At 36.1% G+C, this 23,573-nt stretch overlaps 1 non-coding gene across 1 annotated transcript; it reads right to left on the bottom strand.

Annotated features, from left to right (window-relative positions):
* Positions 1-20,579: 20,579 nt before the first annotated feature.
* On the bottom strand, positions 20,580-20,705 carry LOC126016698 (small nucleolar RNA SNORA51). Its single transcript, XR_007498466.1, has one exon. It is a non-coding gene; the product is annotated as a small nucleolar RNA SNORA51 (small nucleolar RNA).
* Positions 20,706-23,573: the final 2,868 nt, after the last annotated feature.

The following is a 23,573-nucleotide window of genomic DNA, read 5'->3' as shown; positions in this document are numbered from 1 at the left end:
TCTGAGTGCAGAGCCAGGAGTAACCACTGAGCACTGTCTGCAGAGGCACAAAAGCAAAATAAAAAAAAATTATAATGTACAAAGAGGGAAAATATATAGTTTATTTACAAAATTATAACTAAGTATGATACACTTTTAATTTTTACATATTTTATTGTCATCATTGTAATAGCATTGATTTTTAAAATATGTTCAAATGCATAATTGTATATAAGTTCATGCAAAAGTACATAATACAAATATGTATTTATAAGCATATTTTTATGCTACACATTATGCTAATCACAAAAATTAGAGTTTCCACAAATTTTACCCAATTTTCAATATATCCAAGTTATTTTCCCCTTTTGATCTATAACTACTATTTTGCTTTTATATTCTGAAATTTGTGTTTTGACTTTATTTGTTTTTGTTTCTTTATAAATTATATAACATATATTCATGGAATACCACTTAACATATATTAGTGGATTCAAACAGTTTAGTCTGTCTTCTGAATTATTTCACTTTAAATGATATTCTGTTACATTCTGTTGTGAATAACAAATTTTTTATAAAAACTAAAATGATTTTATTAAAACTAGTAATATTTTATTGTATGTTTATATGTTATTCTTTATTTGGTCATCATCAATAGGCATTTAATTCTTCCTTATAGATTTATAAAAATATTAAAATATTTATTGCATATTTTGTTTTATATATAACAACTGTTCATAGAGCCATATCAATTATTTGATTATTTTTTAATTTCATAATATTAAAATGTATTATTTATGAAGCCATATTAAATTAAGTTTTGGAGGTTTTTACGCCCCTTCTGGTGATGCTCAGGGTTTACTTCTGGCTATGCATTCAGAAATCGCTTCTGCCTCGGAGGAACATATGGAACTCCGGGGATCGAATTGGGTCCATCCTGGATCAGCCTCGTGCAAGGCAAATGCCCTACTATTGCTCCAGACACAGATTAAATCAATTTTATAGTTGATTTGAAAATGTTATGTATTCATATTCCCTAATGTGATTTTAGATGTGTCAATCAAAAAGGTACATAGATCTATATACATATTACATACACAAATAAACTTAAATTATATCAGGTTGAAAACTAAAAATTGGATCATTAAATATATCTATTTAATACATTCTTGTAAAAAATACAACATATGGGCCGGGAAGGTGGCGCTAGAGATAAGGTGTCTGCCTTGTAAGCGCTACCAAGGAACGGACCGCGGTTCGATCCCGCGGCGTCCCATATGGTCCCCCCAAGCCAGGGGCGATTTCTGAGCACATAGCCAGGAGTAACCCTTGAGCGTCAAACGGGTGTGGCCCAAAAACCAAAAAAAAAAAAAATACAACATATGCCATCTATCTATAAACGACGGGGGCCAGGAAGATAGTACAGGTGTTAAAGCAATTGCCTTGCATCCTCAATTTTTTTTTTTTTCTGAGTCAGCCGAGCCACACACTCTGAACTCACAACTACCTCATTCCTGGAACATCTCAGATTACTATATAAGATGCCAAGGAATAAACATGGTTTGGCTGAATGCAGAGTAAGGTACTTACACACTGTATTCTCTCTCCAGCTTGCAACTTATATTTTAAATCTCAGCCCCCTAAGTGTTATGAGGAATCATGACTGAGCACAGGGCAAGAAGCAGTCTCTCAGAAATATCATGTAAAATACAAACTTCCACCTCGATATATTTATTTTATAAATATTCTTAAAATGAGGGCCCAAGCGATGGCACATCAGTAAAGCGTATGCCTTACATGCGGCTGACAGAGAACAGACCGGCAGTTCATCCCCCGGCGTCCCATATGGTTCCCCAAGCCAGGAGCGATTTCTGAGCTTATAGCCAGGAGTAACCCCTGAGAGTCACTGGGTGCCCCAAAACAAAAAGAAAAACAAAAACAAAAGATCTTAAAATGAATAAAAACATTTTAATAATGAAGAATGTTTCAACGAGAATGGAAGCGGTCAAATAATCATAGATTAATGTAAAGTGTAAGAATATTAATAAAGAAAATAACTAAAAAGCACATAACATGTGACTTAAAAGGATTCTGATAGGTACAAATTTATTTTTATTATTTATTTATTTATTTATTTATTTATTTATTTATTTATTTTTGGTTTTGGGGTCACACCTGGCAGCGCTCAGGGGCTACACCTGGCTCTATGCTCAGAAATCACTCCTGGAAGGTTTGGGGGACCAGATGAGATGCTGAGATTAGAAACACCATTCTTCTGCGTGCAAGGCAAACGCCCTACCTCCATGCTATCTCTTCAGCCACTAATAGGTTCAAATTTAATAAAACTTCTCTGGCTTTCTGTTTGTTTTCCAAAAATCTACTTTATTATTCATTTTTAAATTTAGATCCAGGAATTTATGAAGCATGGTACCAATGCATTGCTTCAATATCAATGCCAACAAACATAGGATTTGATAAGTTTTACAGCTTAATTACTATTTAATACAGGTAAATATATATAAATATATAAATTATTTGGAAAACTATTATCATCTCAACTAAAGATAGTATATTTACTTTTAGTATAAGTGTAGCATAGATTGGAACTATTTTATTCTCCCCAAAGCATAACTCTTTGTGTGAGAAATTTTATACAAACATACATACATCTTGCATATATACCCAAGTAAGTTTTATTGATTGAGAAATATTAAGGTATCTATAATATGAATGTTAGATAGATATGATTAAGAATAACTCCCTAATAATTTAACTTGTTGAACTATCAATTTTCTTTAAGTGCTTTTTGAAAATTATTTATTTTATTTGATTATGACAAATTGCTTATTTCTATTAAAATACACATTGCCAGTTAATTTTAATTTAATTTTATTTTGGAGGAGGTTTATGTCCAGTGTTACATAGCGGTTATTCCTTGTTTGTGCTTAGAAATGAGACCATACAGTCTCAGGAACCATATGGGATGCTGGGGATTAAACCCAAGGTGACACTTGCAAGGCAAATGCCCTATAGACTGTGCTATCACTCAGATTTAATTTTAAAAACAAGCCCAGAACTTTCTATTTTTTTTAAGCCCAGAACTTTCAATGAGCAAAGGATGATCTATCTTTATTTTTAAAATCACTGTATATTTTAAATCAAGATGATACATAATTATACAATGCACTGGGAATATTTTGAAAAATAGACTGGAGATTTAAGGTAGATATTGTAAAACAATTTAAGTGAATTTTGGGCTTTTTTCTTCTTATTTGCATCAATGTCATATCAAACTGGATAGTTATGTTGTCAACAAAACAATTTGCATTTAAATGTCTTTTGTGTGTTGGTCAGAGAAAAATGCTTTTAGTCAGCTCAGAAATCTAGGAAAAAAGCCAACCTCAAATTATTTGGCTCTTTACAAGATGAAAAATTAGAATTAGTACACTTTAGTAATCCATCACCTATTTGGCACCTTTGTCAGAGAAAATTTAAATGATCTTGAAGAAGATTGACATGGAATGATTAGTCAAAAATTCACATAAGTACGTGAATATGCATATTTAAGCTGAATTTGTCTATACTTTATACTGCTACATAACAAAAAATGTTACTAAATAGAGCACAAAATGTTTCATTAAATTCATGACACTAGGTAGAAGTGATAGGACAGACAGCAGAGAATTTGCCTTGCACAGGAAGACACAGGTTCAATCACCAGCAACACAAATGGTTCCCTGAGCACAACCTTGAGCTCTGCCAGGTATGACTCAGAAACTTACATAAATAAATACATAAATAATTTGTGACATTGTTCAAATATATTTTCTGCTTTGATACTCAAGTAGATAACTAATGAATTGAATAAAACACTAAATAAAATCAAAGGTTCCTTTAATTTTTAAGAAAAAACTTAGGCTTATAAACTAACATTGTTTACATAACATGGAATGGAAAAATGTGTTTTGTCAATATTCTATTAAATTGATTTATTATTGTCTTACACACTGACTGCTCATATAATTCTATAAATAAAAGCCACACACTTCTATCTATCGGTGTTCCCATTTAATTGTCAGAATACTATTCTTTATAATGAAGAGAAATATTTGGTAACTTATCTGCTTCTTTGTACAAGCTTTAGTCCAGGAGTATATGGTACCAATACATTTATTCTGAGCTGTAGAAATTAACAGCATCACCTAAACTATATTTAGGAATTCTCTGTGGACTTGAGCCCATGTTACTATCTTGGAAATGATTTGACACATTTCCATGTTTCACTTTTCCATTTGAGTACCAATTTATTTTTCTAATAAATCACTTTCACTTAAATCTTCATCTGAGGTTTTCTATGGAGAGACAAAATTTAGATCACTAGATTAGGTAATTGGTTACTTTATTTATTGATGTCTAAACAAAAATATTGATCATTGCTTTACAAAATTTAATTTAAATTGATAAAATCTCTCTCTATATGTATCATCTTGATTTATCTATACATTCAGATATCCTAAATGTACTTCACTTAAGGTTTTTATCCTCTGCATGATTAACTGCTAAACTGGGTATGTTCATAGCAATAAATACTTGAATTAATAAATTTGGCATAATATAGAAAAATTCTAGAAAATGTCATGTGGAAAATAATTACAAAGAATTACAGTCAGAAAATTAACAGCTTAAGTCACTTTCGGATCATGGACTTAAAAATAGCTGTTACATATTTTATTTAAAAATTGTCACACATAAGCTTTTAGATTATTACCTTAAATTGTCCTGGAATGTTACTAAAGTTTATAAAATTATTACTAAAGCTTATAAAATGAAAATAAAAATTCCAATCCCCAGACATATCACTTATATTTTGATAGTCACAAATTTATCAAATTCATTCAATTCGTCGGGAAATAACCTAAACATCTCTCTACATATTTATATATGCATATATTTATGTAATATTTTATTGTGAGTTATTATTTTCTTGTTCAAATTATGTAGAATATATTACTTAGGGGCCAGAGAGATAGCACAGCGATAAGGTGTTTGCCTTGCATGCAGCTGACCTGGGAAAGACTCAGTTCTATTCCTGGTATCCTATATGGTCTCCTGAGCCTACCTGGAGCGATTTCTGAGTGCAGAGTCAAGGTTAATCCCTGAACATCACCATTTGTGGCCCCCAAACCAATCAATCAATAAACAAAAATTTAAACAAAGAATTTATTACTTAGAATTGTTTATTGGTTATATACTTAGGAAGTAAACAATAGGTTCTCTAACTGGGTTTTAAAGATAATACAGATGTTAAGGTGCATGCCTTGTATGTGACTGACCATAGTGTGATCCTTGGCACTACATGAAGTTCTGAGAACTACCAGGTCAAACCTGGAGATCCTGAGAAGTTTGGGTTGACACGAATCCCCAAACACTACAGAGGCAACTAGCATTGCCTCCTCTTACACTTGCACTGAAAATTTCCTGGTGAGCTAAGAAACCAGTGATTCTCTGGCACGCTGAGAATTTCAAGAGAGGTCCTTTAAAATAAAATAATATTTTTGTTATATTTTTGAGCCACATTTGGCTGTGCTTGGGTTACTCCCCGCTCTGCGCTCAGGATTCACTTTTGGTGAGCTCAAGGGACCATATTGGTGGTCGGGATCTAACATGGGTTGGACACATGCAGGAGAAATGGCTACCAGTTGTATATTGCAACACCCTAAAATATATGTATATAATTGGGTTACTCCTGGCTATGCGCTCAGAAATCGCCCCTGGCTTGGAGGACCATATGGGACGCTGGAGAATTGAACCAGGGTCCATCCTACGCTATCAAGGCAGACACCTTACCTCTAGTTCCACCTTCCCGGCCCCATGTATCTTTCTTTTTATTAAACAACATGGTTTACAAATTTGCTATTGAAAGGTTATGCTTCATATTAGTTTAGCCCCTTTCAACACCCAGTTCTTGTTCAGAGTGATCATTAATAGCTATCATTGTCATTGTGGTCCCTTTTTTTGTCTTAACTGTACTCCTATACAATTTTTGGGAAATTTTCCTACCATAGATTGGTCTTCATGACCCTCATCTTTATTTTCGCTGGATAGTATTGCCATGCTGTCATTTTTTTTTAATATTTCCCCAAATGAATGTGCTCATTCTGTGTCTTTTCCATTCCTGTACTAATTTCACTCAGCATACCACTTTCCATATTCACCCATCCATTAGCAAATTTCATGTTTTCATTTTTTCTAATAGTTGTATAGTATTCCACTTGTATATGTGCTGTAGTATCTTTATCCACACCTTTCTCTCAAGATACTTGGCTTATTTTTCCTTTCCGGCTATTAACACCACAATGAACATGGGATGTCAAGGGCTTCTCTCCATTGTGATTTTGGGCTACTAGGATATGTTTCTATGAGTGATATTGTGGGATCACTAGAAGTTAAATTTCTAACTACTAAAATTTCTAAATTTCTAAAATATATATATATATTTATTTTTAAAAAATATATGTATTGTTATCCATAATACTGGACCAGTCAACATTACCATCTGGGGTGAATGAAAATCCCTTACTCCTGGCATTCCAGCACTGGGTGTTAATTGTTCTTTGTGATGCCTGCCAATTTTGTGGTGTGAGATAATATATTGTTGCTATTCTGATTCGCATCTCCCTGATAATTAATGATGAGAAGTATTTTTTTCTGTGCCTTTCAACTAGTCGTATTTCTTCTTAGAGAATATCTATTTCTTTTCTTCATTTTTGAAGGGGTGAGATGTTTTTTCTTATTAAGCTCTACAGTGTCTTGTTTATCTAGTTAGTAACCCCTTATCAGATGAGTATTGATTAGCTTCTTCCATTTCAGTGGAGAGCTGTAGGGAAACCGGGGGCATTATTGACTGGATATGTGTATTGGTAAAGGGTGTTTTACATAGTATGACTTAAATTCAATAATAAACAATTTTATATCTATAGGGAAGGAACCCGAATTGTAAAAAAAAAAAAAATGGCAACTATAATGTTTAAATGATAGTATAAAAATGAAATAAAATAGGCCCCGCCCGCCAGCCCCGACCGCGCGAATGGCTCCATTTCTCCGGCTGGAGTCCCCTAGCCCCCGGCAGGGTAAGGACGCCCCGCCCGCCAGCCCCGACCGCGCGAACAGCTCCATTTCTCCGGCTGGAGTCCCCTAGCCCCCGGCAGGGAAAGGACGCCCCGCCCGCCAGCCCCGACCGCGCGAACGGCTCCATTTCTCCGGCTGGAGTCCCCTAGCCCCCGGCAGGGTAAGGACGTCCCGCCCGCCAGCCCCGACCGCGCGAACGGCTCCATTCCTCCGGCTGGGGTCCCCTTGGCCCCGGGAAGGTAAGGAAGCCCCGCCCGCGCGCCCCGACCACGCGAAGGGCTGCTTCACTCCTGCTGGGGTTCCCGTGTCCCCGGGAAGGTAGGGAAGGGCCGCCCACCCACTACGACCCCGCGAACGGCTGCCCTGCTCCTGCTGGGGCTCCTTTGCCCACGGGAAGGTAGAGAAGGTACGGTCACTCACGCAGACAGCGTGAACGTGCCCCGCCCCCCGTCGAGAATCTCCTACCTCCCAGAAATAGCTGGCAACAATAAGGCAAAGCAACGAATCAGACCACAGAAGGAGCACAAGAGGAGCCAAACCGCAACAAGCCCACCCAACAGTACCACTAGATCCACCCTCAGGGAGGGGACCCATTCCCACACCACAGGGGATCAAAACAGGCTGAAAGTGGAAGAAACAGCACTCTAAAGCACAGCAACAAACACAAGGAAATATGGGTAAATCAAAGAGAACCCTAAGATCTGAAGATACAGAGACAAACCTTAACAAGTTTCCAAGTCCGCCAAAACGCACAGATCTGTGGGAAAGCGACCTAAAAGCAGCAATGAAGAAGGAAACGCAAGAACTAATTAAAGAAATGAGAGAAACTTTAGCTACCGAGTATAAAACAGCTATGGAGGAACAAATCACCCAAATTAAAGAAGAAATGTTAAAGAGTATGAGAGATTCCATACAAAAAGAAGTGAAGGAATTAACAGACAAAGTAACAAGCCTTACTAGCAGAAACACAGAGTTGGAGAAGCACATCGAAAACTCGAAGGAAAACTGCAAAAAAAAATGACCAAGAAACCAACAAAGAAATAAAAGGCAAAGCACTGGAAGGAAAAGTCCAGTACCTAATGAACAAGGACAAAAGAAACAATCTAAGAATCGTGGGTATACCAGAAGGGAAGGAAATAGGGAAAGGAGAAGAACAAGTAGTCAGAGAGATAATAGCAGAGAACTTCCCCACCCTTTGGAATGAAACTTCAGGGCAAATACAGGAAATCAAGAGAGTTCCTGGTAAAATAGATCCTAATAAAACTACACCAAGACATATAGTAATCCAAATGGCAAAAAACAAAGAGAAAGAGGAACCTCTTAAGGCAATAAGAGAGAAAAAAAACCTCAAGTACAAAGGTAGGGACATAAGAATCAAACCAGATCTCCCAATCGAAATAATCCAAGCAAGGAGACAGTGGAACGACATATTTAAACGACTGAATGAAAGAAACTTCCAACCTAGAGTCCAATATCCGGCAAAATTATCATTCATATGGGAGAACAGACTGAAAACATTTTCAAACAAGACCGAACTAGAACTATTTGTCCAAACAAAACCGATCCTAAACGACCTACTCAGAGATGAATTACACAATCCAAACCCCCGATTGTAACAAAAGCCACCCTACACAACACAACCACACAACAGTCCTCTCTCTCAATAATCTCCCTAAATGTTAATGGACTAAACTCTCCAATTAAAAGACACATAGTAGAGAACTGGGTTAGGAAAAATAAACCGGACTTCTGCTGTCTACAAGAAACACACCTACAGCTACAGGATAAGCATAGGCTAAGAATCAAAGGATGGAAAGTAATTATTCAGGCCAATGGAAAACAAAAAAGAGCAGGGACAGCCATTCTCATATCAGACCAAATTGCATTCAACCTCAAGAAAGTGGTCAGAGACAAAGAGGGTCACTACTTACTGATCAGGGGAACATTAGATCAAGAAACACTAACCCTGGTCAATATCTATGCACCTAATGTAGAATCAGCAAAATATGTAAGACAACTGCTGGCAAACCTGGAGAAACACATGAAGGGAAATGTGATAATAGCAGGGGACCTCAACACTCCACTATCACCACTGGACAGATCCACCAAACAGAAAAATAGCAAAGAAATAAGAGCTCTGAATGAAAAATTAGAAGATTTAGGGCTACTAGACTTATATAGAGCCCTCCACCCCCAGAAAGTAGAATACACATTCTTCTCAAGCCCACATGGAACCTTCTCCAGAATAGACCATGTCTTAGGATACAAAGCCAACCTATATAAGACCACAAAGGTAAGGATCATTAGAAGTACCCTCTCAGATCACTATGCAACAGAGCTCAAAATCGATGTCAAGAAGAAGCAATGGAGAAAAACTAATACCTGGAGATTAAACAACATGCTGCTCAACAACAGCTGGATCAAAGAACAACTCAAGGAAGAAATAAAAAGATTCCTTGAGACAAATGACAATGAAGAGACAACATGTCAAAATTTATGGGACTCAGCAAAAGCAGTAATTAGGGGGAAACTCATAGCAATACAGGCCTATGTCAAGAAACAGGAAAATAACAAAACCAACAGTTTAAAAGATCACCTCAAAGAATTGGAACAACAGCAACAGAGAAATCCAACCACATCCAGAAGGCAAGAAATAATAAAAACTAGAGCAGAAATAAACAACATAGAAACTAAGAAAACAATACAAAAAATCAATGAGACCAGGAGTTGGTTCTTCGAAAAAATAAACAAGATAGACAAACCATTGGCAAAACTCACCAAAAAAAAAAGAGAGAAAACACCCAAATTAGTAGGATCACGAATGAAAGGGGAGATATTGCAACAGAACCCCAAGAAATACAACATATCATGAGATCATACTATGAACAACTATACTCAACTAGGCTAGAGAACACAGTAGAAATCGATAGATTCTTGGAAAAACACCCTCTTCCAAGACTGGAAAAGGAAGATCTAGAGATCCTAAATAGACCAATCACCTCAGAGGAAATTGAAGATGTAATTAAAAAACTCCCTAAGAACAAAAGCCCAGGCCCAGATGGATTTACAGGTGAATTCTATCAAACATTTCAAGAAGAGTTACTACCACTTTTCCATAGGCTCTTCCAAACCATAGAAAAAACAGGAATCTTCCCCAACTCCTTTTATGAGGCTAATATCACACTCATTCCCAAAGAAGGCAAAGACACTACCAAAAAAGAAAACGACAGACCAATCTCACTAATGAACATAGATGCAAAGATACTCAATAAAATCTTAGCAAACCGAATCCAGCACTTTATCAAGAAGATCATACATCACGATCAAGTGGGATTCATTCCAGGAATGCAAGGTTGGTTCAACATACGCAAATCAATCAACATTATACACCACATCAACAACATGAAAGACAAAAACCACATGATCATATCAATCGATGCAGAGTAGGCGTTTGACAAAATCCAACATCCTTTCATGTTAAAAACACTCAGCAAAATAGGATTAGAAGGAACCTTCCTCAAGATAGTTACAGCTATTTATGAAAAGCCTACAGCCAACATTATACTCAATGGTGAGAAACTAGAAGCATTCCCACTAATATCAGGAACTAGGCAAGGCTGTCCACTCTCTCCACTCTTATTCAATATAACCTTAGAAGTCCTAGCAATAGCAATCCGACAAGAGAAGGAAATCAAAGGAATTCAAATTGGGAAAGAGGAACACAAGCTATCTCTATTTGCCGATGATATGATGATATACATCGAAAACCCTAAAGAGTCCACAGTAAAACTCCTAGAAACAATTAACCAATACAGCAAAGTGGCTGGTTACAAGGTCAATACACAAAAGACAGTAGTGTTTCTATATACAAAAAATGAAGCTGAGGAGAGAGAGATTAAAAATACAATTCCATTTAAGATAGTATCAAAAATATCAAGTATCTAGGAATCAACCTTACAAGAGAAGTGAAAGACCTATACCAGAGAAATTTCAAAATACTTCAGAAAGAAATTGAAGGCGATCTAATGAAATGGAAGAACATCCCATGCTAATGGATAGGTAGAATTAACATAATCAAAATGACTATCCTACCCAAACTCCTATATAGATTTAATGCAATCCCTATCCAAATCCAGACACAATTCTTCAAAGAATTAGAACAATCATTCACAAAATTCATCTGGAACCACAAAAGACCCAGGATAGCCAAACAAATACTGAAAAACAAGAAGCTGGGAGGCATCTCCTTACCTAACTTGAAACTATATTATAAAGCCATAGTAATCAAAACAGCATGGTACTGGAACAGAGACAGGACCTCAGACCAGTGGGTCAGAACAGAATTCCCAGACATAAACCCCCAGATATATAGCCAACTAATATTTGATAAAAGAGGCAAGAATCTGAAGTGGAACAAAGAAAGCCTATTCAACAAATGGTGTTGGTACAACTGGAAAACCACATGTACGAAAGTGAAAATCAACCCATACCTTACTCCTTATACAAAAATCAACTCAAAATGGATCAAAGACCTTGAAATCAGACCCGAATCTATAAAGTTTATCGAGAATAAAATAGGCAAAACACTCGAAGACCTATATATCAAAAAGGTCTTTGAGAATGGAGCACCAATGGCAAGAACGTTAGCATCAAATATAAACAAATGGGACTACATCAAACTAAAAAGCTTCTGCATGGCAAAAGAAACCCTACTTAACGCAAGAAGACAGCTAACAGAATGGGAAAAAATTTTTTCACTCGACATATCAGATAAAGGGCTAATATCTAGAACATACAAAGCACTCAGAAAGCTGAGCCCCCCAAAACCAAACAAAGCTATGAAAAATGGGGAGATGAAATGAATAGACACTTCTCTGAGGAAGACAGAAGGATGGCCAACAAACACATGAAAACATGCTCACCTTCACTCATCATCAGGGAGATCCAAATCAAGACAACAATGAGATACCACCTTACACCAGTCAGGATGGCTCACATCAAAAATGACGGAAATAACCTTTGTTGGCGGGGATGCGGTATGAAAGGAACTCTCATCCACTGCTGGTGGGAATGCCCCCTAGTCCAACACCTATGGAGGAAAGTCTGGAGAGTTCTCAAAGAACTCAGAATCAAGCTGCCATTTGACCCTGCAATTGCTCTCCTAGGCATATACCCACAAGATGGAAGGACATTCATTCCAAAATACGTATGCACCCCACTATTTATCGCAGCACTCAGTATAATAGCCAAATCTTGGAACCAACCTAGATGTCCAACAACAGATGAATGGATCATTAAGATGTGGTACATATACACAATGGAATATTACATGGCAGTTAGAAATGATACAATCACAGACTTTGCAGCAACGTGGATGGACCTAGATCATGTTATGTTAAACGAAGTAAGTCAGAAGACAAAAGAGAAACACAGAATGGTAGCACTATTCTGAAACACCTAGAACATATATTTTATACATTACTAATACCTAACAATCAGATAACAGGGTTTAACAGGGTAGAAACTCTGAACACTGTAATAGTCAACATATACATGGAAGCAGTGTCCAAAAAACACGAAGAAGGAATAACGCAAACTCTTGACTGCACATTATACCGCAAAGAAAACAGTAACATAGAGAGAACAGGTATGTAATCAGACTCCTACAACAAAGGTCCACAATAACCCCTTAGAGATCGTTAACAGGAACACAAGTAAAGAACACCACGGGAAATCACGGAATGCGATGGCAAAATACCATAACACTACGTTTTACTCCCTTTACCTTACTATATATTAAATAACCTCTCAGCTTTTCTGTCCACAGGCGCCCTTAGACACAAAGGACGGACAAACTAAGATGGCAACTCGGGATACCACACGAGATACCGTACCTTGCTTGCACTACGAGATGACCACGAGAAAACTCTTTAACATACACTTTATTTCTAGGTTAAACCTTCTTTTAGGAATTGAAGCACGTGACCAGTCAGACCACCAAAGCAGTACCCGCGACGTACTCTCTAGCCATCGAACACATTCAGCCAAACCAAAATTCCCTTGTTATTCTCTCCTTTCTTCTCACTACTTTATTTTTTTTCTTTATTATTATTATTTTTTATATATATATATTTTTTTATATATTTTTTTCCTTTTTCCTTTTTTCTTCTTTTCTTTTTTCTTTTTCTCTTCTATTCTTCTCTTTACTTTTTTCCCTTTCTCTTCCCCCTTTCTTTCTACAGTATTTTCTCTTTTCTCTTCCTTCATACCCCTCCCATATACCTTCCCCTTTCTCCCCCCCGGAAATCCAACTATCCCTTCACCCCTTAATCCCATCCAGATCTCCCACCATAATGAAACTCTCCACCCTCAGTCCTTAATCTTTTAGGCATCAAGATCGACCTCCTACCCAACGACCCAGTACCCAGCACCCAGGGGAGGGGACACCCAGCCGAACCCACACCTCATCTCCTGCAAGAAAAGACAGCCAACCCCCCTGTGGACTCATGCAGCGAGACCCTCCCTACCAACTCCCCATAAAGTGGACTGTTTCTTGAAACCGGACTTAGGTCCAATAGTATCCCCAATGCAAGAACTCTTCCAAGACCTCCCTGCTGCAAATTTATACCAATCTGAAGAAGGTCAGGGGGTGAGATTGGAAGATGCCTGGGAACCCACACACCACAAGAAAAATCCAAAAGACAAGGGGATAAACAGTACTTCCAACATAGGCATAAGACCTGTAATACACCACCTCTTTACCTGTTCTCCCCCAAATGTAGTCTTTTGCACCACTTTGGTCCTTTAAAAACTTCACTAACTCATTATATTTCCTTTTTTTTTTTTAAATGTTTGCCGTACATATACATTTGTGGGCACATGCAATTTTTTTTTTCTTAATCGTATTTGGGTATGTGACCTATTTATGTTACCCACTCTGTCCACCCCAAATACACTGACAATATAATGGAGCACCACTTCCCCCTGCAAAGGCACAATAAATAAAGGGGAAATCTTACATAAAAAAACAAACAAACAAACAAAAAAAAAAAAACAAGAGCTCTTACCTACTAGAGATAGGAGCTCATAGTTGTTTACAATACAGGGATATCTCCTACCTTGAAAATATGTCATGTGGAATCAACTTAGACCTCAGGTGATCGGATTCCATTCATCCAGCCTTGAACCCTGGTTCCCAGGCATAGAAACGGCACAGCTCTTCACAACAGCTGCACGAAACAAACTCCATCTGGGACGGCCTCAATACTGCAGGGTCAACAACAAGGGCCAGCGCTAACATGATATCCCGACAATGAAGAAAACGTGAACAACTTGACCTTAGAGCAGTTTAGCCTACTTTACCAGCTAACGACAAGACAAAACCAGAAGACGTGGCACCCTTTGGTAGGTCCAAAAGCCAAGATCGTGATTTACAGAGGACTGGCTGCTAGAACCACGACCAGACTGTATACATCTTGGGACCAATCAAAAAGCCCTAGTCTAGGCTTTGAACTAAGACCAACACAATAAGCATGATCCCCAGCTCCAAAGGTCCTGCAGAGACAACTGTAACGGAAAGGGGCTTCTGGAAGCACAAAGAAGGACACTATCCTAGATGCCATCCTAGGTTCAGTGCAAAGACCAAGATCACCAACCACAGAAGACGGATCCAATTGGCACTGAGGCAACAGAACCTCTAGACTCACAAAGACTGACTTCACCATAAGGCCCACCTCAGGAGTTGTACAGATACTGAGACCACTCAACACAGAGCTCTGAATGTATCACCCTGGACAAAGCAGAAGTCTTCCACACACAAAAAACAAACCAAAAAAAAAAAAAAAAGAAAAAACACCACCGGGAGAGTAATGATCCTGAGCAAAGCCTAGAACTGATCCCATGACAGTATACTCCAAGGACGGAGAATCCCCATATCTCATAGGGCAAGTGAATTCCGTTTCGAATGACCCCAATATTTACTGTGCCAGGGCAGAGGGAAAAAACAAAAATGCAAAAAGCACAAAACCTTGGATATTTATATATATATATATATATATATATATTACCTTCATTTATTATTGTTATTATTAATTTTATTTACCTAGCTATTTTGGTCGATTTCTCGGTTCGGATGTGATTATTGAAATTGTTGTCCCCAATTATTCTTTTTTTTTTTTTTTTTTTTTTTTTGGTGTGTGTTTTTTTTTCCTTTCTTTTCTTTCGTTATGTGCTACACCATGTCTCTTATTTCAAGACCATGGCGAGTTATTTTTTTGTTGTTGTTGTTCATATGTTTGTTTGTTTTTGTTTGTATTTTTTTTATCAGTTTATTGTGGTGCTTATCGATATAACTGGAGTCCTCACTGGATATTTGACACTTCTTTTGGGACTGATGGGGTGTTTCACCTTCTTTTTCTCCTGCATTATCCAAATCGATGAGGAGAACCTCTAGAAGGATTCTGCCCATTTTGGGGATATTAGACTCTTACCCCAGTTTACTCATTTTCTCCTTTTCAGGCAAAACCACCTAACTTGAACTGCTAGCCCTGCCCCCACTTAGAGGGGGAAATAAGGGAGGCACCAAGACCAAACTGATGCAAGACTACTAAGTAGTAGGTCAGATACAGAGGGGATCACATATTCTAGCCACCCTGGGGGTGAGGGAAGAAGAAATGGGAGGTAGGACAAAAACGGAGGTGTAGGGAGGACAATTTAGGGATGGGAATCCCCCCTGATTTTATGTAAATATGTACCTAGAATATTATTGTCAACAATATGTAAGCCACTATGATCAAAATAAAAATTAAAAAAAATGAAATAAAATAAAAATGTTTGCTTACCCAAAAATATAAAGATAACAAATAGCGTACAACTAAAAACCAAAACAAAGATTAGGTTAACTACTTAAATCTTCCTTCACTGAATTTAAATGAATTGGAGATAACAATTTCCTTGTTATTTATTAACTTAAAATAAGATAGTGACATAATTTTCCTTAAGGTATCGAATGAAGTGTTAGAAGAATATAAGAAAGTTTGAAATAACTACACTAACAACTATCATGACAATCGTGATGAGTGAGAGAAGTAGAATGCCTGTCTTGAATACAGGCAGGAATTAAGAAGGCAGGAGGAGGGCCTTGGTGATGGAAATGTTGCACTAGTGAAGGGGTGAGTGTGTTCAGTTTTTGACTGGAACCCACCTACAATTATTCTTATAATCATTTATAAAAAAAAATGTTTCATGAATACACATAATAGAACAATGTGCTGTCAAATAATATGTGAACCAATATTCGAACAGAAAGTTCAGTGCATTAATACATCTATATGTAAACATATATGCCTGTATTTTATATGCACATATACACACATTGAATCATAAAAGAATCTTAACTTGGATACATGATACTCTTCTTAGTTCTCTTTGCTCTCATAGTTAACCTCAGCACTGTAATTTTGTAACATTTTAGTATTAGTTAATATGCGTGCAAATTGTGTAGAAAATGTACAGTGTTTCTACAATAAAATATAATTAATAAACATTAATTAGTAATTAAAACATAAATTACCTTTATTGTACCTTGCCATTTTATTGCATTACAAAAATATTTTTCTGTGTATTTTCTATTTACAATGTGTATTTATTTGTAGAAATATTGCTGATAATGGTATCTGGTTAATTATTAATAAATATAATTTTTATAAATATAAGTTTGTTTGAAAATATAATTTTTATTTTACTGAAAATATACTTTAATAAATGAGTGTTGGTCAAAATTCACATCAATTTCAAATATTGATGGTAAGAGTAAATTTGAACTTTATTTCCTCAAAACAATATATTCTTGTTTCACCATAAATAAGTTATTAGAAAATAAAGAATTTCCAGTTATTTCATTTTAGCTATTTATAATTTTTATTATACTAAGTACTGAAAACACTTAAATGCACTTAAATAAAATGCTTATATTTTCATACAATTTATTATTATTTAAATGACACACTTTTTTGTTTGTTTGTTTTTGTTTTTGGGACACATCCAGCAACACTCAGAGGTTACTCCTGGCTCTATGCTCAGAAAATCGCTCTTGGCAGGCTCGGGGGACCATATGGGATGCAGGAATTCGAACATCAGACCTTCTGCATGCAAGGCAAACACATTACCTCCATGCTATCTCTCCGGCCCAAATGACACACTTTCTAAATCCAACCTAGATTTACCTATGGATTGATTCTATAGCTTTTAAAGAAACTCAGAGAACTGGTTCAAAGATTTTTTTTTTGGTTTGGGAGCTGGGGACTTAAAATATTTTTTCTAATTTATGGAAGACATATTCAAGAAAGTCACATTTGTATACTGTTTTAATGATCATAAGGAAATAAGCATAACTTAGTTCCATTTTATAAGAGTATTGTAAAAAAAAAAGGAACATACAAGGTCCATGCAACGAGGTAAGCACACCATGGAGGTTCTGATTTCTGGAGAAACAAGAATGCTGATATGTCCAGAACATGATAAATTTTGAGAGTATGTAGAATAATATCAGAGATATCAGCAGTTATTATAAGAGTTGCTTGTAAGGCAATGGTAAGGAGTTTTGAAATTCTTCTCGTACAATTGAAAGGCATTGGAATGTTTTAACATAAGACCCATAACATGTTGTGAATAGAGATGTTGGCTGTTATATAAATAATAGATGAAAGAAGTAAAAGAATAAAAACAGGAATGTTATTTGGAGGCTATTGAGTATACAAGAGGAGCACAATCAGCTTACAACGACAGCCATCATGGCAGCAATTGTAAGATGAACAAAATAAAAATAAAAATTTACAAAAAAAAAAGTCAAAGTCATTTGCTAGATTTGCTTGTAAGTATTAAAGTGGGTAACATAAGCTAGACACAACCAAGATTATATTTCTCAACTGCAAAAAAATAAAATTTTGTAGAATAATCTTAAGTTGTTGCAGTATTCAACTGCAGGGACTCAAAGGAATTAAAAAAAAGTCACCATATGACTAATCAAATCTTTTCTCTGAAGGTGGGTTTTGCTCCTTTATATAAAGCAATAATCATCATATTAGGGGTATATTCTTTTATAAAATCATATTTATTTTATAGCATTTGAAACAGAAAACAATAAAAATTTTGTTTGTATGCCTTCACAAAATGAGGCATGATTTGACCATAATTTAATAAAATAATGTGCCTATTATTATGAACTACTTTACATTAGTTTTAGCTGTCTCTGCATGGCATCACTTTTTATTTTGGTTTGGTGATTGTTTTGAGATCTCACCTTGCAGTGGTCTCAGGGCTTTTGCCTGACTCTGCTCAGAGATCACGACTGGTAGTATTTGGGAGACCATCCATAGTCTCACAATTAAACTGGCGCAGCCACAGAAAGTGCCTTACCCACTCATTTTGCTGTCTCTTAGGAGTCTAGCATAGAATATCTATTGCTATATTAAAACAGTGTATAAAAACATTACATTTGCCTATAATTTTAAATGTTTTAATCTCATGTCTAAATTAATGAGAAAAGCATATCCTCAAGTTACCAAAATGACTAAATCATTAAAACTGAATTTAAGAGTATTTTTACTTTGCAACATATAAGAAATATATATTTCATATATTTTCTTATATATATTAATATTATAAATATATATCATATAATATATATTCTTATATTATATATGTATATAATTTTTTTAAATTGGCCTTTTTTTGTCTTTTGCAGCATAAGAAATTACTTAGAGTTCTGGGGGCAGCCCTGAGTTCACTTTAGCCCTTCATTGCTTACACAGCATGAAGGTAATATTCAAGGTCCTCTAGGATCTCATCTCACCCACAACCTTGAGGGGACAGCACTGTGCCATGATCAAATTAGAGTTAGCAGCAATCTAGTCATGTGCCTTAACCTCTACCCCAGAATGCATTTGAGTCAGTCTCAGAAAATAAGAAAACCAATTTTAAAATAATGAAAGTTTACTTAAACTATATTTACATAGCCATCAGAGTTTTTGTTGTTTTTAATCCTTAAAATAGTAAAAAACTTCTTGACCATGAAAACTGCCAACATTCTTCAGCAATGCTCTCATCAATATTCTTAAAATCCTCTGTAGCAGACGTAATGCTATCGTGAAAAATGATGTCATGAACCAGCACCTATACATGATTGTATCTATGAACCTTTTCTGTATATCTTATTTGTAGTTAAAAGTAACCATGATACATTTCCAGTCATTGATAATCTCTTCTATTCAGCTTAAGCCACTTAAATCTGTGAACAACACTGAACTCCTGACAAGTCAAGCAAAACCATTCAGTATGCTAGTTTTAGCTCTTCTGAAAGACATTTTTTCTAGGAGCTGAGTTTATTTTTCTCCTAAAATATCCAGAACAACAACAAAAAATTTAGTGAAAATACAGAACATATAAATGTAAGAATATTATCAGTTCTCAATTTTCAGCATATAATAAAAGACTAAATAAAGGTATTGATTAAGAAAAAGAGAGGGGCCGGTTGAGGTGGTGCTAGAGGTATGGTGTCTGCCTTGCAAGCGCTAGCCAAGAAGGACCGCGGTTCGATCCCCCAGCATCCCATATGGTCCCCACCAAGCCAGGGGCAATTTCTGAGTGTTTAGCCAGGAGTAACCCCTGAACATCAAACGGGTGTGACCCCCCCCAAAAAAAAAGAAAAGAGAAAGCTTGGAATGTAAGGACTGTCTGGCAAATAATTGCCCTTAACATTAATCTCACCATTTTGTTTATTTTGCTTGTTTGTTTTTGAGTCACACATGGCAGTGCTCAGGGGTTACTCCTGGCTTTAGGCTCAGAAATTACTCCTGGCAGGCAAGGGGGACCATATGGGATGCCAGGATCAGAGCCACCGTCCTTCTGCATGCAAGGCAAACACACCACCTCCATGCTATCTCTCCAGCCCCTCACATCATCATCCTTACTGACAAATAAATAAAAGCAATGAATTCTTACATTAAATAAAATTAATATTGCGCAAAAGAGAACTTTTGATACAATGGGAGAAATGCTAATTTTAAAGGTAAAAATAAATTGTTAGGACTAGTTTATGTCTCTCTTCAAACTAACATGGATAGATTTATGTCTATGTTTCAGTAACTCAGAACATTTCTAAACTTGGGAGTAGTCAAATATTTAAAATAAGATCACCAGATAATACCAAAATTCAAATGATTAATATTCTTAAAAAATAATTTAAGTATAGAATATAGACAAAAAGTGATATTAAGGTACAGGAAAAAATCTGTAATCGATAAATCAAGTAAAGAGGTCAAACTGACTCTTCAAATGACCTTAAACAAATCAATGTTTTCTCAGTTTTAAACTTTATGAAATCATTATAACATAATGTTCTGTTATTGTTGCCACCTGGTTTGAGACTCTTTGCTTACAGTGGACCTAATAAACTAATTAATTATAACAAAATTTTTTGTCCCCTAATTCACAATACAGACCAGGCAAAGGACCAAGGTTGAGGTGTATATGGGGTGCATTTACTGTACCTCCTCTTTCTATATAAAATTATATTAAATTAAATTTTATTATAAAACATTAATCATAAATTCAATAGCAAATAATCTTCTGTTCCTTTATATGTTTATTCATCACCATTATGACTGTTCTAATTATCTACAGATGAATCAAATAATGCATTAAATGCAGACTTTCACATAGAAATAAACTCATATACTGTGTTTATGAGAGGGTATATAATGCAAGCTTAGATGCATGCTTAAAATCATTTCAGTGGTGGAAATAGTGTTGGTGTTAAATGTATATAAATATATATGTATATATATATAACAATATGAAGAACTAATAGTTATATATATGAAATTGTGGGTGTCCCTTCCTGCAGAGACACCAGTTAAAATGTGGTTATTCTTTCTTGGAGGGAGATCACGCATATACAAAGACAAAGACAGACAGACAAAGACAGACAAAAGTGGAAAAAGGATTCTAGCCAAATCCGAATACAATTCCGTTTATTGCAATTCAAGGCCTGGCTTATATACATTTTTGTGTGGGCGCAGTTCTGCTCCTAAATATGTCAATAGAAAATGTACATAGAACAGACCATATTGTCTAGATAACAGGACCCATCAGCAATTAGGATAGAATGCACAACTAATGGGACCTGTCTCCATCAGGTCGGGGACATACTGGTAATGGAACCCATCTCAGGCAGGTCAGAAATGTACAGATGACAGAACTCAGAATTTAGACTCAGTTTCCCAGGACCAAAATTCTGGGCTTTCTTTGTTTCTGTACAAACCTTAAACCTTAAATGTTTATTTATTCCTTAAGGCTGCCTGCTTTTAGCATAGCTCTCTGCTTGTTGCCTCTCTGTGCCTTACAAGCCTTAAATCTTAAAAGTTTACATTTATTCTCAAAGCTGCCTGCTTTTGGCAAAATTCTTTGCCTGTCACAAGGCCCTGCATTTCAGCCCTGCATTTTTTGCCTGTTCTTAAGGGGCTCCCTACATGAAATAAGAATAAAACCAATACCATCAAGTTAACTGTATTTTAATCTTATAAGGGAATAGAATCTCATTTCTCATTTAAATGGCTTCTATCCCTGATTCTGTTCTTAGGAAAGTTTTTATGTCTACAATCAAATTCTATTTTTACTTTTATTATTTGTATTTAAGTAAATAATTTAAGACTGTCCTATGTGACATCAACTACTTTCAGAGGTATTAGAAACCTTACATTGAAACTTTCATTGCTGTCGTAATTCTTTGCTATTGAGAGACTGAGTTTTGAAGTCAGGAGAAGCTCAGAAGCAGAGTCTCTTCTTTCTACTTTTTACAAATATTTTAGAATTATCCCTCTGCCACTCATAATTTCAAATTTATCTATGGCTTATTAATAATATAATCAACCAATTACACTGTGGTTAAATATATATTTATTATTCTTTTTGGGGGGATATGTATAGCCTCCCAGTAATGCTCAGAGTTTACTCCTGGCTCTTCATTCTGGAAGTAATTCCTGAAGGTGCTTAGATTTTCATAAGAAATGCTGGGGATGAATCCAGGTTACTTGAATACAAGTCAAGCAGCATAGCATCTGGATTAATAGCTCTGACCTTATCTTTATTATTCTTATTTTTGTTACAAAGGGCTTCAAAATGATTCTATGAAAAAAGATGCCAAATTGATTCATTCCTTTAAATAGCTAAATTATGATTTTCTTTCAGGAAGATTCTATCTACCCTAAAAAATGGTAGCTATATGGATTTTTTTCTTTCAGGGGAAGCCTCGAACACAGCCCTCCACTATTAGAAAAAATGGAGTAAGAATGTCCCACATCTTTTGCAAATCACAGGGTCAACTCATCCTGAGACCAGGGGAAGCATCAATGTCATCAATGTCATCTTGGTATCTGTAAAGTGAACCTGGTAAAGCCCTTCCTAGACTTCCTATTTCCCTAAGCACTTCTTTTGGTATGTTAAACCACACCTGATTACAGGGTCTTTCCCCACCCTGATGGGTGGTGTTCAGGATAATTAAGAGTCTGTCTGAGGGTGGGGGCCAGAGCTGTGAGAGAAAGACATGAGTTAAGCAGACTTGGAGCAGAGGATGCACATGGCGGATAAAGGCCATGAGAAAATAAAGTGAACTGACTCCAAGAATATCTTTTTTGACTGTTGTGTATTATTTATCCTCCATTACTTCCACGCTTTGTCAGACCCTTCCTCCTGACCGTTTAGAAACATGGTGCCTGGGCCAGCTTCACCCAACTAGTGGACTTTATATTTTTATTCTACAGCTATCGTCTTGATGAATATTTTTGTTTTGTTTTGTTTTTGTTTGTTTTTTGGTCATACTCAGCAGTGCTCATGGGTTACTCCTGGCTCAGCACTGAGAAATCGCTCAAGTCTGGAGGTGGGGTGGGTTGGGGGAGAATTTGGGATGCCAGAAATCAAACCCCAGTCCCTCTTAGTTCAGTAGCGTGTAAGGTAAATAAATGCCCTACCACTGTACTAGCACTTTAGACCCTCCGACAAATATTTTTATGGTTCTTTGCGGTTCAAATTTTTACAATTCCAGAATTTCATAGTAACTCACATGGCGACAATGTTTTAATAGGATCAGAAATTCGACTGTATATCTAGCTATTCAGGAATCCATAAAGTTATTCATCTCCAATTTGGTGTAGAATACTGTATGTTATATGCAAGATATACAAGCGACCTAAAAATGCAACAGTTAGGTCTCAAAGCTCGCACTTGGCTAACCTGGCTTCAATTCCCAGTATTCTCTCAAGTATAGCTGGGAGGAGACTTAGATACCCAAAAGACTGATTGGGAGCACCACATCCACCATTGAAACAGATGGGAAAAATAGCAAAATAATAATATAAGAATTATATCTTGGTTTATATTGAATTCTATTAAATTAACTTTTATCTGAGAGG

This window comes from Suncus etruscus, chromosome 8 (assembly GCF_024139225.1).
Source record: "Suncus etruscus isolate mSunEtr1 chromosome 8, mSunEtr1.pri.cur, whole genome shotgun sequence".
NCBI classification, from domain to species: domain Eukaryota; kingdom Metazoa; phylum Chordata; class Mammalia; order Eulipotyphla; family Soricidae; genus Suncus; species Suncus etruscus.
Note: the sequence above shows the minus strand (reverse complement) of the source record. Positions and strands in the feature narration are given on the sequence as shown.